This window comes from Cetorhinus maximus, chromosome 2, assembly GCF_964194155.1.
Source record: "Cetorhinus maximus chromosome 2, sCetMax3.hap1.1, whole genome shotgun sequence".
Taxonomy (NCBI): Eukaryota; Metazoa; Chordata; class Chondrichthyes; order Lamniformes; family Cetorhinidae; genus Cetorhinus; species Cetorhinus maximus.
Window position 1 is genome coordinate 226,906,366 of NC_135880.1, and position 17,315 is coordinate 226,923,680.

General features: G+C 46.9%; 1 long non-coding RNA gene across 1 annotated transcript in view; it reads left to right on the plus strand.

The window, feature by feature from the left end:
- The window catches only part of LOC144671623 (uncharacterized), a 1,108,978-nt gene that overhangs the window by 234,730 nt on the left and 856,933 nt on the right, over positions 1–17,315 (plus strand). The gene's annotated exons all lie outside the window — the stretch shown is intronic.

Here is a 17,315-nt window from a genome sequence, read left to right on the forward strand (position 1 = left end):
GGTAGGGGGTGGGGTAGGGGTGATCTAATTGAATTAACTACGTGCGCACTGAAATCCCATTGCTGGTACAGGGATGGGATATGGAAAATGTCTAGTCATAATGTCCATCATGTGTGGACTTCTCCTGCCCATCGATTTTGTATGTTCCTAGACAGCCAGTTAAGTTTCTACAACAATCCAACAGTTTTCCTGAACATTTTTTCCCAAGTTTGACATCATCTACCCACACTTCTTTATTTACATGTCCTCTGTCTTGCTCTTTTTAATCTTACTGGGATTCTGCACTCTCTCCTCAATCAACTTGAGCTCCTGTGACTTCCCAAAAGCAACAATGTTAAATGTTACAAATGTCACCTGATCTAAGCTGCTTCTCACCTCCTGCAATGGTAAAGATGAAATTAGGACATCAACCCACTTCACCCAGGAAAGACCCAGCACTGATTTAAATTAACCCCTTCTGCCCCTCTGATTCCCTCCAAGCTTCATTCTAAAGAAGTCTCCGAGAGCGGATATTACTCCAACTTCTGAAGTTGAAGGTCGTACAGGTGCAGAAGGTGAAGATAATGATGGAGAAAAACAGAAAAAAGACAATGAGAAAAAGATGAGAAGAAGAAGAAAGCGTTCCCAGTAAAGGCTATCGTCATAGCGACACAAGGAGCCTTTGCGAGTTTGAACAAAAAGAAAGATGCTGAACGAGTCCAGCTCGTACAGTTAACTAGAATCATAGGGCTCAAAACTTTCCAATTCTTGGAGGGGGAGAGAGAGTATGGATCAGAGACCAGAACTGTGCTGCTATGGTAATTGAGAAGCTACAGCAGCCGAGGTTGTATGTGTTCAGGGCACAGACAGGCATCATTCGAAGCAACAGATCTGCCCTAATTTCAATGGACAGAAAATCATTAACAGCCTGGGCAGAGAGCTCTGTACCTTAGGAGAACATCAGACCTACAGAACCACAAATGAGAGAAACCAGGAGTGACAAACCCCACCAACTGACCTTCGAGTCGGCAGAATTCCCATCTACCTCAGAGGGAGCTCCATACTCATTCAGGAAGACTGCTGAAACCACCAAGGAGACTTTCCCTTTAGGAGAAAAGACTTTGGGGGAGGTGTAGGGGAATGTGTAATTAATAATATGGAGATATAGACTCAGGAGGAGATGTAGAGTAAAGGGTTAACTCTAATGCTAGCTATCGATCATGTACATAAAGAGTTTGTCATGGTGATGTCACTCAGAGAGGAGATGGATGTGAAGCATCTCAGAGAAGAGCTCCAGCGATGTCTTGATCTTCTCCAACCTTTGTAAATAGTTAGCATGTAAGTAAATGGTTTTGAACAAAAGACCATTGCCTCCAGCAACATCTCCTCTCGAGTAAGATGTCAATGAATCCTGAGGGAAAAACACAATAACAGAGACATCACTGGCACGGCTGGCATTTATTGCTCATCGCTACTTGCATTGAAATAAGAGGCTTGTTAGCACTTCAGAGGGCAAGTTATGAATGAATCATGTTGGTGTGGGACTGGGGTCACATATCTGCCTAGACTGGGAAGGACGTCAGTTGGGTTTTTATGACAAACCAGCAAATTCACAGTCACTTCTACTGATACTGGCTTTTCATTTTCAGATTTTAAAAATAATTGAACCACACCGAGGCTGCTGTGATGGGGTTTGAATTCACACTCCCTGGTTTCTTAGTCCAGGCTTTTGGATTACTAGTTCTTGACCCCTGGAAAATCAGTGAGTGATTTTTAGAGTGTTGTGAGTTTCTCTTTGAGCAGCCTGGAGGCCTGGTTGAATATTCCAGAACCTTTCTATCTGTATAAAAGTTTCATCATCCCCAAAAGAATTGAATTCCAAACTTTTAGTCTTCTTTTAAAGAATCTGTTATTTCCTTTGTCTCAGGCATGTTGTCTCACTGTGCACCACCCTCCATTAAGACGACTGATGCATAATCAATTCTGACATTTCTGCCAATCCATCTCTGTAGGAGGTGCTGTACCCGCCTGTGGATGACTTTCCCTTACCCTGGGGTTATAGCGTTTTCTCCTCGTAAAGGATCGACCCAGATTAGGAACTCAAAATTATAAACACAAAATACAATCTTCATACAAATCAATGAAGCTTCATTTCACAGTGCCAACAATTCATTCAAAACAACATTAAAACGCTCATAAAGCAGAAGCTAATTGTTGCTGGAGCAGAGTGGTTGAATCTTAGTTACACTTTAGGAGAACTAGCAGCAGTAGAAATGGAAGACAATTTGTGTTAAATACCCATTGTCATCTGGCACCACATGTCTATTGGACTCAAAATGTTAACTCTGTTTCTCTCTCTCCACAGATGTTGCCAGACCTGCTGAGTTTTTCCAGCATTTTCTGTTTTTATTATAGAAAATATAGTAGTTGGCTAAACCTCTGTCACTCAGAAGAGGGATCCACTTTCCCTGATATTGTTCATCTGCAGATATTCCACATAACTGCAATTATAAGAAGAGTCATATTCATCAGAGTTGATATAAATACGATGGGAGGATGTTCACACTTTGCCAGGACAGTCCCTGTTTTGCATTAAAGATCCCACTGTCCTGATAGTTTTCTCCAAATTGTTCAAATGTCTGAGTTCTCACCTTTCTTGGCTTTCTCACAGTCTCTCTACACTTTCCCTCCCCTGAATCCCTATTCCTTTACTGTGTCCTTTGTGTTCCATTTAATAATGCTGTTATGTCACTGCGGGGGTCCCGATTCCCCACCTGCGGGGGTCCCGATTCCCCACCTGCGGGGGTCCCGATTCCCCACCTGCGGGGGGCCCCGATTCCCCACCTGCGGGGGGCCCCGATTCCCCACCTGCGGGGGTCCCGATTCCCCACTTGCCAGGTCCCGATTCCCCACCTGCGGGGGTCCCGATTCCCCACCTGCGGGGGCCCCGATTCCCCACCTGCGGGGGGCCCCGATTCCCCACCTGCGGGGGGCCCCGATTCCCCACCTGCGGGGGTCCCGATTCCCCACTTGCCAGGTCCCGATTCCCCACCTGCGGGGGTCCCGATTCCCCACCTGCGGGGGGCCCCGATTCCCCACCTGCGGGGGGTCCCGATTCCCCACCTGCAGGGGGTCCCGATTCCCCACTTGCCAGGTCCCGATTCCCCACCTGCGGGGGTCCCGATTCCCCACCTGCGGGGGGTCCCGATTCCCCACCTGCGGGGGTCCCGATTCCCCACCTGCGGGGGTCCTGATTCCCCACCTGCGGGGGGCCCCGATTCCCCACCTGCGGGGGGCCCCGATTCCCCACCTGCGGGGGTCCCGATTCCCCACTTGCCAGGTCCCGATTCCCCACCTGCGGGGGTCCTGATTCCCCACCTGCGGGGGTCCCGATTCCCCACCTGCGGGGGTCCCGATTCCCCACCTGCCGGGGTCCCGATTCCCCACCTGCGGGGGTCCCACTCCCTCCCTCCAGATGAAACAAAGGGAATCCCCCTGCCTCAGAACAAGGCTCAAGATGCTGATTGAGGATTGGAATCCAATTGCTCTCTCTCTTCTTTTGTCATTTTCTCCACTAAGGAACAGCCAATGTTCAACTGTCGATCTCTAGACTCTAGAGTTAAAACAAATAATTTTCCACTACTGGTTACTGTTGCTGCTGAGATTACATTGTTGACTGGAGAAGTCAATAACTCCAAATTATTTACTGTAAAGGATACTGAGGACATAAAAATCCCATCACATTTCTACCTCTTCTCAGTTCTGAGGAAGAGTCATACAGACTCAAAATGTAAACTCTGTTTCTCTCTCCACAGATGCTCAGACTTGCTGAGTTTTTCCAGCACTTTATTTCAATGTAGAGGAGACTGCATTGGGAGCAGCGAATGCAGTAGACTAAATTGAGGGAAGTGCAAGTGAAATGCTGCTTCACTTGAAAGGAGTGTTTGGGCCCTTGGACAGTGAGGAGAGCGGAAGTAAAGGGCCAGGTGTTGCACCTTCTGCAATTGCGTGGGAAGGTGCCGTGGGAGGGGGTTGAGGTGTAGGGGGTGATGGAGGATTGGACTAGGGTGTCCCGGAGGGAACGATCCCTGTGGAATGCCGCCGGGGGGGGTGAAGGGAAGATGTGTTTGGTGCTGGCATCATGCTGGAGTTGGCGGAAATGGCGGAGGATGATCCTTTGAATGCGGAGGCTGGTGGGGTGATAAGTAAGGACAAGGGGGACCCTATCATGTTTCTGGGAGGGAGGAGAAGGTGTGAGGGCGGATGCGCGGGAGATGGGCCGGACACGGTTGAGGGCCCTGTCAACGACCGTGGGTGGAAAACCTCGGTTAAGGAAGAAGGAGGACATGTCAGAGGAACTGTTTTTGAAAGTGGCATCATCAGAACAGTTGCGACGGAGGCGAAGGAACTGAGAGAATGGGATGGAGTCCTTACAGGAAGCGGGGTGTGAGGAGCTGTAGTCGAGGTAGCTGTGGGAGTCGGTAGGCTTGTAATGGATATTGGTGGACAGTCTATCACCAGAAATTGAGACAGAGAGGTCAAGGAAGGGAAGGGAAGTGTCAGAGATGGACCATGTGAAAATGATGGAGGGGTGGAAATTGGAAGCAAAATTAATAAATTTTTCCAGGTCCAGACGAGAGCATGAAGCAGCACCGAAGTAATCATCGATGTACCGGAGAAAGAGTTGTGGGAAGGGGCCTGAGTAGGACTGGAACAAGGAATGTTCCACATACCCCATAAAGAGACAGGCATAGCTCGGGCCCATGCGGGTACCCATAGCCACACCTTTTATTTGGAGGATGTGAGAGGAGTTAAAGGAGAAATTGTTCAGTGTGAGAACAAGTTCAGCCAGATGGAGGAGAGTAGTGGTGGATGGGGATTGTTCGGGCCTCTGCTCGAGGAAGAAGTGGAGAGCCCTCAGACCATCCTGGTGGGGGATGGAGGTGTGGAGGGATTGGACGTCCATGGTGAAGAGGAGGCGGTTGGGTTCATCACTTGACATCCTACCTTCAACTGCCCTGCCCCCAAACTCTTGCCATTGGTCACCCAACATGTCAATCATCACAGAGCCCTGCCTCATTAAGGCTTTTCAATGTGTCCCAGCTGTGAAAATCTGGAAATCTGGTTGCCTGATATATAAATTCTGTAAATATTATGTTGTATCCTTAGAACTATTGCTCTGAAAGAACAGGGATCATCTGTACATTAAACACAGTCACAAATGAAATTTTTAAAATTGTTTTGATCAAAGAGAATTTGTGCAGAGACAATGGACCAAGTGACCTCCTTCTGTGCCGTCAACTTTCTATGAAAGCTGATTTATTTGATACTGAGGTACAGATGCATCTTGGCCAACTGCACAGAAGATAAATTCAACAATTACAAAGAAAAATTACATTTAATACCTTTCTGTTTATTTCTATCATTCCTGTTGATTTAAAGAAACAGCTTTTGGTATAAATAATGAGCTCTGGTTACATCACTGGAAAAAAATTACTGAGCTGAGTGCAAACTAAAACGCTTATAAAGTCATTAACCTTCGAGTGCCTGTGAACATAAAACTTCAAACAGTCTTTAACCTCAGAGATGCTAATGAGTATAAAATACAACACATTACGCCAAGACTACTACCAGCAATCACAATATTGAAATTTGCAAATGACCAAATGTTTTCTCAACATGAGAAATAAAAATAAATGCATTTATATAGCACTTTTTGTGATCTCAGGATATCACAAAGTGCTTTAAACCAATGAAGTACTTTAGAAAGTGTAGTCACTGTAGTAATATAGGAAACACAGCAGCTGATTTGCATACAGCCAGCTCCCACAAACAACCACACAATAATGACCAGTTATCTGTTTAATGATATTGGATGAGGGATAAATATTGGCCAGGACATCGGGGAGAACTCCTTTTCTCTTCAAAATAGTCCCTTTGGACCTGGGAGGGCAGACAAGGTCTTGGTTTTATGTCTCATCCAAAAGACAGCATCTTCAACAGTGCAGTACTCCTTCAGATTAACAAACTTATTGTTTTAATTCTAAGAAAGATGGACAAAAGGTCATAGATTCATCCCTGACCTGTACTGCAAAGGTCCTCAGAGACCCTGAGCTGCAGAAAGGAAAATCAGCCAGGTTCCTGCTTTCGCCCAGTAATGACCCCCTGCTGAAAGTGAGTACATTTGGATGTCAGTGTTGGCTAGATTGTAGGATCATAGGATCATAGAAAGTTTTCAGCACAGAAAGAGGCCACTTGGCCCATTGTGTCTGTGCCGATTGTACTTAGCTGCCTTGTTTCCTCCACCCAACCCCAACTCCACCTGCAAGACCTAACAACCAATCAACACCTATTGTCTATCATCGCACATAAATAATTGTTCCTAGAGGAGATGGGGGACTGGCTAGCTCAGTTGGCCAGATGTCCAGCCTGTGGTTCAGAAAGGCACCAGCAGCACAGGTTTGATTCTCATTCTGGTTGAGGTAGACTTGGGACCTACCTTGTCCCTCAGAGTGGAAGGCAATTGCAATACAATGTTGATTCAAAACACTGCTGAGAAAACAGCTCAGGGTCGGCCAAGGACTTGCCTTTGGGCAGGGCAAACATGATATGAGAGGAGAGAGTAGGAGATTGAAGCTGTAGCTCAGCAGGAAGTTAGTCTTCAGGCCAGGAGGGCAGTAATTCATAACAACAAAATACAGAGTAAACTGTGATGAATGTTCCAGCCTCAAGAACATGCTGCATCATAATGGCGGGTTTGCAGTAAACGCAAAAGAGAGTTTAACAGAACATGCTGTGTGCAGGATGAGAATGAGTAGTAAGCAGGTTCTGTTTATCCCCACACTCACACCAATAGGCAACATAGCTGCCTGCCAGGAAGGTTGGAGACTGTCAGAGTTTGCAGCGAGGGCTCATCCATCGACAAGGGTCAGAGAAACAGCAGGGGCTACAGCTGAACTCACAGACTCACTGACGCCAAGGTAGTGATAAGGAAAACAAGGAATCCATATAGTCAAACCAGATTGTAATAATTTTTCAAAGAAAAGTGGGAGTGATGGGACATTGTGAGAGCCTGAAAGGAGTTCTTTTTTTATTCGTTCATGGGGTGTGGGCTTCGCTGGCTGGGCCAGCATTTATTGCCCATCCCTAATTGCCCTCGAGAAGGTGCTGGTGAGCTGCCTTGAACTGTTGCATGTGGTGTAGGTACAGCCACAGTGCTGTTAGGGGGGTAGTTCTAGGATTTTGTCCCAGCGATAGTGAAGGAACGGCGATATATTTCCCAATCAGGATGGTGTGTGACTTGGAGGAGAACTTCCAGGTGGTGGTGTTCCCATGTGTCTGCTGCCCTTGTCCTTCTAGATGGTAGTGGTCGTGGGTTTGGAAGGTGCTGTCTAAGGAGCCTTGGTGAATTCCTGCAGTGCATCTTTATAGATGGTATACACACTGCTGCTACTGTGCGTCAATAGTGGAGGGAGTGAATGTTTGTGGATGTGGTGCCAATCGAGCAGACTGCTTTGTCCTGGATGGTATCCAGCTTCTTCAGTGTTGTGGGAGCTGCACTCATCCAGGCAAGTGGAGAGTATTCCATCACACTCCTGACTTGTGCCTTGTAGATGGTGTACAGGCTTTGGGGAGTCAGGAGGTGAGTTACTTGTCGCAGAATTCCCAGCCTCTGACCTGCTCTTGTAGCCACAGTATTTATATGGCTGGTCCAGTTCAGTTTCTGATCAATGGTAACCCCCAGGATGTTGATAGTGGGGGATTCAGTGATGGTAATGCCATTGAATGTCAAGGGGCGATGGTTAGATTCTCTCTTGTTGGAGATGTTCATGCCTGGCACTTGTGTGGCGTGAATGTTACTTGCCTCTTGTCAGCCAATTCTCGATGTTGTCCAGGTCTTGTTGCATTTGGACATGGACTGCTTCAGTATCTGAAGAGTTGTAAGTGGTGCTGAACATTGTGCAATCATCAGCGAACATCCCCACTTCTGACCTTATGATGGAAGGAAGGTCATTGATAAAGAAGTTGAAGATGGTTGGGCTGAGGACACTACCCTGAGGAACTCCTGCAGTGATGTCTTTAAACTGAGATGATTGATCTCCAACAACCACAATCATCTCCCTTTGTGCTAGGTATGACTCCAACCAGTGGAGAGTTTTCCCCGATTCCCATTGACTCCAGTTTTGCTAGGGCTCCTTGATGCCACACTCGGTCAAATGCTGCCTTGATGTCAAGGGCAGTCACTCTCACCTCACCTCGGGAGTTCAGCTCTTTTGTCCATGTTTGAACCAAGGCTGTAATGAGGTTTGGAGCTGAGTGGCCCTGGCGGAACCCAAACTGAGCATCAGTGAGCAGGTTATTGCTAAGCAAGTGCTGCTTGATAGCACTGTTGATGACCTCTTCCACAGCTTTACTGGCGACCGAGAGTAGACTGATGGGGCAGTAATTGGCCGGGTTGGATTTGTCCTGCTTTTTGTATACAGGACACACCTGGGCAATTTTCCACATAGCCGGGTAGACACCAGTGTTGTAGCTGTACTGGAAAAGCTTGGCTAGGGGGCACGGCAAGTTCTGGAGCACACATCTTCAGTACTATTACCAGAATATTGTCAGGGCCCATAGCCTTTGCAGTATCCAATGCCTTCAGCCGTTTCTTGATATCACGTGGAGTGAATCGAATTGGCTGAAGACTGGCATCTGTGATGCTGAGGACCTCCGGAGGAGGCCGAGATGGATCATCCACTCAGCATTTCTGGCTGAAGATTGTAGCAAATGCTTCAGCCTTATCTTTTGCACTGATGTGCTGGGCTCCCCAATCATTGAGGATGGGCATATTTGTGGAGCCTCCTCCTCCAGTGAGTAGTTTAATTGTCCACCACCATTCATGACTGGATGTGGCAGGGCTGCAGAGCTTAGATCTGTTCTGTTGGTTGTGGGATTGCTTAGCCCTGTCTATCTCCTGTTTCGTCTGCTGTTTGGAATGCAAGTATTCCTGTGTTATAGTTTCACCAGGTTGACACCTCATTTTTAGGTATGTCTGGTGCTGTTCCTGGCATACCCTCCTGCACTCTTCATTGAACCAGGGTTGATCCCCTGGCTTGATGATAATGGTAGAGTGGGGGATATGCCGGGCCATGAGGTTACAGATTGTGTTCGAGTACAATTCTGCTGCTGCTGATGGCCCACAGCACCTCATGGGGGTCCCAGACTTGAGTTGCTAGATCTGTTCGAAATCTATCCCATTTAGCACAGTGGTAGTGCCACACAACATGATGGAGGGTATCCTCAATGTGAAGGCGGGACTTCGTCTCCACAATGACTGTGTGGTGGTCACTCCTACCGATACTGTCATAGACAGATGCATCTGCAGCAGGCAGGTTGGTGAGGATGAGGTCAAGTATGTTTTTCCCTCTTGTTGGTTCCCTCACCACCTGCCGCAGACCCAGTCTAGCAGCTATGTCCTTTAGGACTCAGCCAGCTCGGTCAGTACTGGTGCTACCGAGACACTCTCGGTGATGGACATTGAAGTCCCCCACCCAGAGTACGTTCTGCACCCTTGCAACCCTCAGTGGTTCCTCCAAGTGGTGTTCAACATGGAGGAGCACTGATTCATCAGCTGAGGGTGGGCGGTATGTGGTAATCAGCAGGAGGTTTCCTTGCCCATGTTTGACCTGATGCCTTGAGACTTCATGGGGTCCAGAGTCGATGTTGAGGACTCCCAGGGCACTCCCTCCTGACTGTATATCACTGTGCCGCCACCTCTGCTGGGTCGGTCCTGCCTGGGACATTATCTGTAAGGTATGATTCTGTGAGTGTGACTGTGTCAGGCTGTTGCTCGACTAGTCTGTGAGACAGCTCTGTTAATTTTGGCACAAGCCCCCAGATGCTAGTAAGGAGGACTTTGCAGGGTCGACAGGGCTGGGTTTGCTGTTGGTGTTTCTGGTGCCTACGGTTTCATTCCTTCTCTACTTTCTATCAATCTGTTACAACTGAGACTTGCTCGGCCATTTCAGAGTCACCCACATTGCTGTAGACATGTAGGCCAGACCAGGTAAGGACGGCAGATTTCCTCCCCTAAAAGGGGCATTAGTGAACCAGATGGGTTTTTACAACAATTTCATGGTCATCATTAAACTTTAAATTGATAGAATTCAAATTCTACCATTTTCTGTGGTGGGATTTGAACCCAAACCCCCAGAGCATTACTCTGGGTCTACTGGATTACTAGTCCAGTGACAATACCATTATGCCATCACTGCCACTCCCCTTTGAGGTGTCTGAATGTGAGTGCTCAGTATCAAACAGATGTGCAGTGGTGTACCAGGGTGTAGGAAGCTCTATGCATGTCCCTGCCCTCGGAGAGCGACCTCAGCATTGAGAGAAGAGAGAAAGACTTGCATTCCTAACGTCCCCTTCATGACCACAGGACACCCAGAAACGTGCGACAGCAATGAACTATCTTTGAAAAGTCTAATGCATGTGATGCAGCAGCCAATTGTTGCACAGCAAAGTGTCGGCAAACAGCAGGTGATGGAGATAAGATAATATATTTTAGCACGATCTTGAACGGGACACCAGGAGAAACCCTTTGCTCTTTGAAATTGTGCCATGGGATAATTTGCATACACCTGAAATATCAGTTTAACTATCCATTCAAAATACAGCAGCTCCAACAATGTGACATTCCCTCACATCTGGCACTGCAGCGCCAACCTGGATTTTTGTGCTTGAGCCTCAAACCCACAATGTGTGAACCAGCAGCAAGGTTCCCAGCTGCTGACCCTTGGCAGACACACTGCTATAGTTAATGAGTTTGAGAAAAGTCAGTGAATGCAGGGTATAGTTCATGATTTTGCGTAAGGTCGCTGAGTCTAGGGTATAGTTAATGGAACATTAATACATGGAACAACACCTCATCTTTCAACTGGGCACTTTACAGCCTTGGACTCAACATTGAGTTCAACAATTTTAGGTCATAACCTCTGACCCACCACAGCCCAACCCCAAATGAAATGAACTGTTTGCTATTTAAATACCTTTATGCACCAGTTCAGTGCTTGGAAAGTAGGGAAAGCTATTGGTACTCTTTCACTCTCATCATCAAATCCAGAACTCTCAGCATTTCAGAGATAACATGGTCATATATTTGTGCTATTAAAGGTGGGGAGAAGCAATGTTCGACCAGAATAGCCAATAAATCAGCAGAAAAAAATTTGTTTAAAGCCTGGCAGTTGACATCCCATTACATGTTGTTCCTGTGGAGTTGCAATGTTAAACCGGCCCAGGACACACACACCATCTCGGTGGAGGCACTGCGCATGCAAAGGCTGAGTTTGCACACACAGCTGTTCCTCACACCTGGTTGGCTGGTGCCGGGAGTTAGTGTCTGGTGAAAAGTCAGAGATATGAAAGATTAACTCAGATGATGAGTACTTCCAGCACTTTCAGGTTTTATTTCAGCTTTCCTGCACTTGTAGGGTTTTACTTTCTGTAGTTCATAAGCTTGGTCAAGGTCAGTGACTGTGAGAGACAAAGAAGGAGACCTACACAATGAGCTATGAGCAGAGAGAAGGCAGCAGGAGGCCAATCGGAAAAAGGATGAGAGAGAAATATAGAAGTAAATAGAGTAATATTGGAGAGAAATCGAAAAGATCAAATTAAGATACAAAGATCAATCGAATTGTCAGATAGAACAACGAAAAAGCGATCAAGTGTAGCTGGTTCGAGTTCTGAATCAAATCCTATCTGATGGAACAAGGCAGCACTGGGAGATGGAACATCTGTCATTAAATATTTAAAAACTGTTCAGCTATGATGAAGCTCAGTCTGTCTGGTCAGAAAAATGTCTTTCTGTCACATGACAGGATGTGTCACAAAACAGAACCAGAAGCAGCATCTTCCACACACACCAGAGTCGATAAGGTTTGGCTTTCTCTCAACCAGATTTTCTGTAAGGCAGCTGCCCAGCCTCCCACCCCTGCCCTCTGACCCAGGGGGGCATGCGCTTGGAAAGGAGATAATGGAAAGAAATAAAATAACTAAAAGCAGGAAGGTAAATAAAGCATAAAAGCACAGCTGATTAAAGGGCAGAACTTCCCGCTGGGTGTGTGGGCAGGTGCCTGACACGCTCGAGTGTGAAATAGTGCGGGATGATGTTGGGCGAGTGTCCCGATGTCATCGCACACTCACGCGATATTTCGGTCAGCGGGCACACACGAGAGTTGGCAGCCCGTCCGCTGACAATTAAGAGACCAATTCAGGCCGTTCATGGATTAATCAACCCTGATTTTTCGCTGCCCGACAGATGTTACAGTTGGCAGGCGGGAGAATCAGCCTTTGTCTTTTTGAGGAAGCTTCACCCAAGGGCGGGATGAGGTTTCCGATATTAATTAAAAATATAAAAATGTTCGCATAGAATTTTCATGTTGTATATGTTCAGGTGAATGTTTCTGAGGCGTAGGCATTTTTTCCCGATTTTAAAATCTATGTTTATTGGATTTGAAGTCTTCAGCTCCCTGAGGTAACTCTCTGCCTTCAGGGAGCTTTCACTCTGATCTTCCCCGTGCCCGTGCTGACTTCAGCACTCGCCCTCCTCCTGCCCCCACCCTGGCAGCACTGAGCGTTTCCGCGTGCCTTTCCCACTGGCTGGCTGTTAGCTGACCAGCCAGAGTGAAATCGCGGCCGGGGGCCGATTGCGGTCAGTGGTCCCTTCCCCAACCACTCCTGGGCCCACCCCATCCCACAGGGACCTGCTGATGGAATCTAAACAAAAACGGAATTGCAGATTCGAATGACCAAGAGCCAAGGCTCCTCAGGAAATGTTTTAGGAGCTGCATTTGGGAGCCTCAGCATAAAATCACTTTCAACACAATAATGTGCCTTGCACAGGAAGTTTATTGCTTACAAAGACGCGTGGGGGATGGGGGGTGAATTTCAGAGATAACCTGGTCATGTATTTGTGTTATGAAGATGAGGAGAACCAACTTTCAACCAGAATACCCAATAAATCAGGAGAAAAAAATGTTTAAAACCTGACAATTCACATCGTATTTACGCGGTTAAAGTTAGAATGTAACCTGGCCCAGGACCGAAATGGCACACGCACACCATCTCGGTGGGAGAAACTGAACCAGCACCAGGGTCTGCAGGGCAGGTCGACTGAAGACACACAACTGTTGCTCACAGCTATCCCACGGAAGTCTCTCCCTCCGTGTGAGAAAATACTCAGCCTGTCCCAGGTTGACTGTGTCGAGAACCACTTGCTGGCTGATTCTGAGACCCTGGGTGTATCATTCTGCTGCATTTGTTTTGGTCAAATCCCATTCGCTGCCAGGCATCACTGCTTTTCAGGGTATGGTGCCATCTCATGATCAGTGCAGGATGGTTAAGGAGAGTTTGAGGGAATAACACAGCAGAAACCATATCCATGTTCTTTCTCTTTCACACTGAGCGATCCATAAGGACTTGTTGATATGTAGCTATCCCAATTCTTCAAAGTGTAGGCGGTTCAGTCTCAAACAAAAGTGAGACAATAAAAGGAATGATTTCCTCCCGTTTATTATATAGCACTTGAATACCTGCACAGCACACTGGTAAAAAGGACCAATTTGGTTATATAACTTGTGTGTGCCTGTGCGTGTGGTGTGTGTGTGTCTCTGTGTATATGTGCAGAATTTTACTGGCACTGTGGGAGCAGAATCAGAAGCAGTCGGTAAATGGCTTGGGGGCCACATCAGGCTGGCTCCCACCAGCAGTTAAATTTCCCAGGTACAGGCGATCAGACAGATCAGCTTTAAACTGAATGGTCAGGTAACTAAGACTGTTATTCAGCTAATTGTTACGATCCCCATAGAGACCAATAATTTTTTAAAAAGAGACTCATTTAATTCCTCAGCAACCAACTTTTTAAAACTTTTATTATAACAAACCAATTAAAATCAACACAGATTAAACATTAATTAACAAGCAACTAATACATCAAACTAAAGAAAACATACTTTTGCATTAACTAACTAACACAACTAAAATGTACCTTGTAAAACCCTGTGACTAATACCCCATACTTCTGGCAGGCCTAAAGCATTAAAGGAACAGTCACTCCCAGCTCTCCAGTGGGGCTTCACTTCTCCCCAGCACACCAGGCTGAAACTTCCAGACAATTGCATAGACGAGGGCACTCGTGCTCATCAAGGCTCCTCCCGATCAGCCAGGCACCTTGGTGAACAGGAAGGGTTTCCGATTGCTGAATGTTGAATTCAGCTGTGACCACCGGAAGCAGATTGTGCAGGTGTGTGTGAGGTTTCCAGGAAGCTGCCTTGATGCGTTCATCCTTGGACTGTCCCCAGTGCTATTCTTTCCTCAGGATTTGCTTCTCATGAGTTTCAGTGCAACTGATCACCAAAACATTAAACTCTCTCTCTGAGACGGCCTTTTGCCCCTTCATCAAATGCTCTCATCAAATACCACCTCACGGGCTAAGGGTGGTCATTGATCCGGCTTTCTACCGGGCAGTCTGGTTTTTAGCTGGTCTATCTATTGTGTAGTACCGGATGTCCAGTATACCAGGATTAGGACAGTAGAGTCATTTGAAGAGGCAAGTGCCAAAAATAACTTTGTAAAATACAGGACTGTAAAAGCTGACTAGTCAGGAACACATTTTCACTTGAAATTAAGCCGTTCTACTCACAAACACAGCTGCATATTTTAGCTGCAGGCTTAGGGAGGAAGGACCCATGATGACGTCATCACTGCACAATGACGTCTTCCTCTGGCCCTCAGCGCACTGTCTGCTGCCCAGTGTCATTAGCTTCAGGCAGTGGCTGCCCTACACTGGCTCATCATCACAACGTGTCCAGGCCCTTCAGTCAGCACTGGTGCTGATGAGACACTCATCTTTACACACCTTCCATCTAAATGCATTCACACCTAGCCAGGCCCCAATAAACACAGGCTGTTAATGAGTGCATCACAACATTTTTAACTCCCATCAAAAATGTATTGTGTTAAACAAGAGTATCACTCAATGAAACCCCAAGCTAATTGGTGCATCTATGTGTTTGTTTCTGAGTGTTTCTACAGGGTGGTCTCCCTGTGCTTGGAGGTCATGTGGAGGCAGACTCCTGCCTTTGTTGTCCTGATGCTTGAGGTGGCCACGGCTCTGTCCTCTGTGTATCTGAGGTTTACAGGGACCCAGCACATTTGGGGCCAAATGCATTTCTGCAGGGGCAGTTTCGATCATCGGACAAACATGCAGCATTCATAACACCGTCAAAGAGGCCAAGGAACTCACTTCATCAGTTGAAGCCCCTTTAGAGGAGCCCCCACTGCCTTCAGCCTGTCAACATTCAGCCCCTTCTAAACCCATGTGCCCTCCCTGATTACCTGGAGTGGTTCAGCTTCTGGCAACATGGACATGCGTGGCTGCCTAACTTGCCTACTCATCACTGCACACATCTCATGGACAAGGCCACATCATGAAGGTCAGTTTGCATCCACTTGGTGCTATCCTCCATGACTTTTATTCTTTCCTGAGATGTGGGCATCACTGACTGGGCCAACAATTATTGCCCATCCCTAGTTGCCCTTGAGAAGGTGGTGTTGAGCTGTCTTCTTGAACCGCTGCAGTCCAAGTGGTGTAGGTACACCCACAGTGCTGTTAGGGAGGGAGTTCCAGGATTTTGACCCAGTGACAGTGAAGGAACAGTGATATATTTCCAAGTCAGGATGGTGAGGGACTTGGAGGGGAACTTTCCATGACAGTCACCACTCTCTCAATGAAGGAGGCTATGCTCTCAAATGCCAGTGACATGGCTTCCGGAGGTGTGAAAGGCCCTTACAGATCCACAGGTCACACATGGTCACAGTATTAATGGATACAATCATGGCTCTACTCACTCTCCATGGCTCCTTTCCCACTTTGCTCTTACTGACAGACTGCCCTCCTTCGACCTACCCCATCTCTGCTGCTTCATTCTCAATCAGCATCACCACAGTGATGAATGGCACTTCACCTCCCATCTGTTTGTGCTCTAGGGAATTGTGAGTGCACCTTATCTACATGTGCCAACATATGCAGTGTCGCTCCTGGTCCATGGCCTCGCTGTGCAGCCCACTCACTGTAAAGCGCTGGGATGTTGTGGGATGGCATCGGCAGCGGGCAGCCAACCAACCATCTCAACACACACACACCTGACTAGACATGGGGTTTGGGTGGGCAGTGATTCCTGATCATGCCCCATGCATGGGTCAACCACCTGACCTCACATTTCACACACACCTTTTCATTTATTCAGGGCTGACAGTTTGCAGTACTGAAGAATGCTGCAGTGTCAGAGATCCATCTTTCAGATGAGGCATTCAACCTCGGTTACCCTCTCAACTGGATATAAAGAATCACGTGGTGCTATCTGAAGAAGAGCAGGAGATTCCTCTCTGGTGTCCTGGCTAATGTTGACATCTCAACCAACACCTAGAAACAGATTATCTGGTCAGTATCGCATTGCTCTTTGTGGGATCTTGCTGTGTGCAGATTGGCTGTGTTTCCTACATTAAAACAGTGACTGGATTTCAAAAGTGCTTGATTGGCTGTAAAGTGCTTGAGGATGCTTCAGGTATTGGATGTCAGTCTATAAGTTAGTACACTGGGAAATGCTGCGACCCACTGAGCACCACAGGAAGTTGTAAATTGAAAATAACTTTCTTAAGAAGCAGCCAACTCCAGTCCCTGATGCTATCTGAACTTTACTGATCTCTCTGGAAATGTAATTTGTTCAAATTCAATTTTTTAATGTTTTAGGCAACAGAAGAGTTGTTCCAAGCATCTCAAATTAAATTTCCAGCACTTTGTCACAGCCTATGTCTTGGAAGAAATCACAGGATCAGATTTTCCTCAGTAAGTGAAAAATAAAAAAGCTTTGAGATTCACTGTTGGAGGCTCCAGACAATTTCATTCTTTCCACCTGAACTCCAGCTTCAGGTGACTCAGGATCATGTCCAAACAATAGTGCCAGCAGGTGGCAGCCCCTCCCAGGTGGCACATTCATGCCAATGCTGGTCATGCAGGTGACCAGGCTGAGACTGTGTATGCCAAGAATTTAGTCTCAAAGTTTCCTTGCCCGATAGGCACGTGTGCACCCTTCCCAGCGAGATGTCATTGTTTCCGATTTGGGGAAAGAAGATTGGGATTTCAAGGCTACTCATGTTTCTTTTCCAGATTTTTCTGTGCTGAGCCATGTTTTTGACTGAGTGAGCGTGTAAGTGACACGTTCCCAGGCCTCGGCCTAGTTTTTTTGTTAAGAAACATATTAAAACAGGGTGGTTCAGTCTCAGTTTTCTCT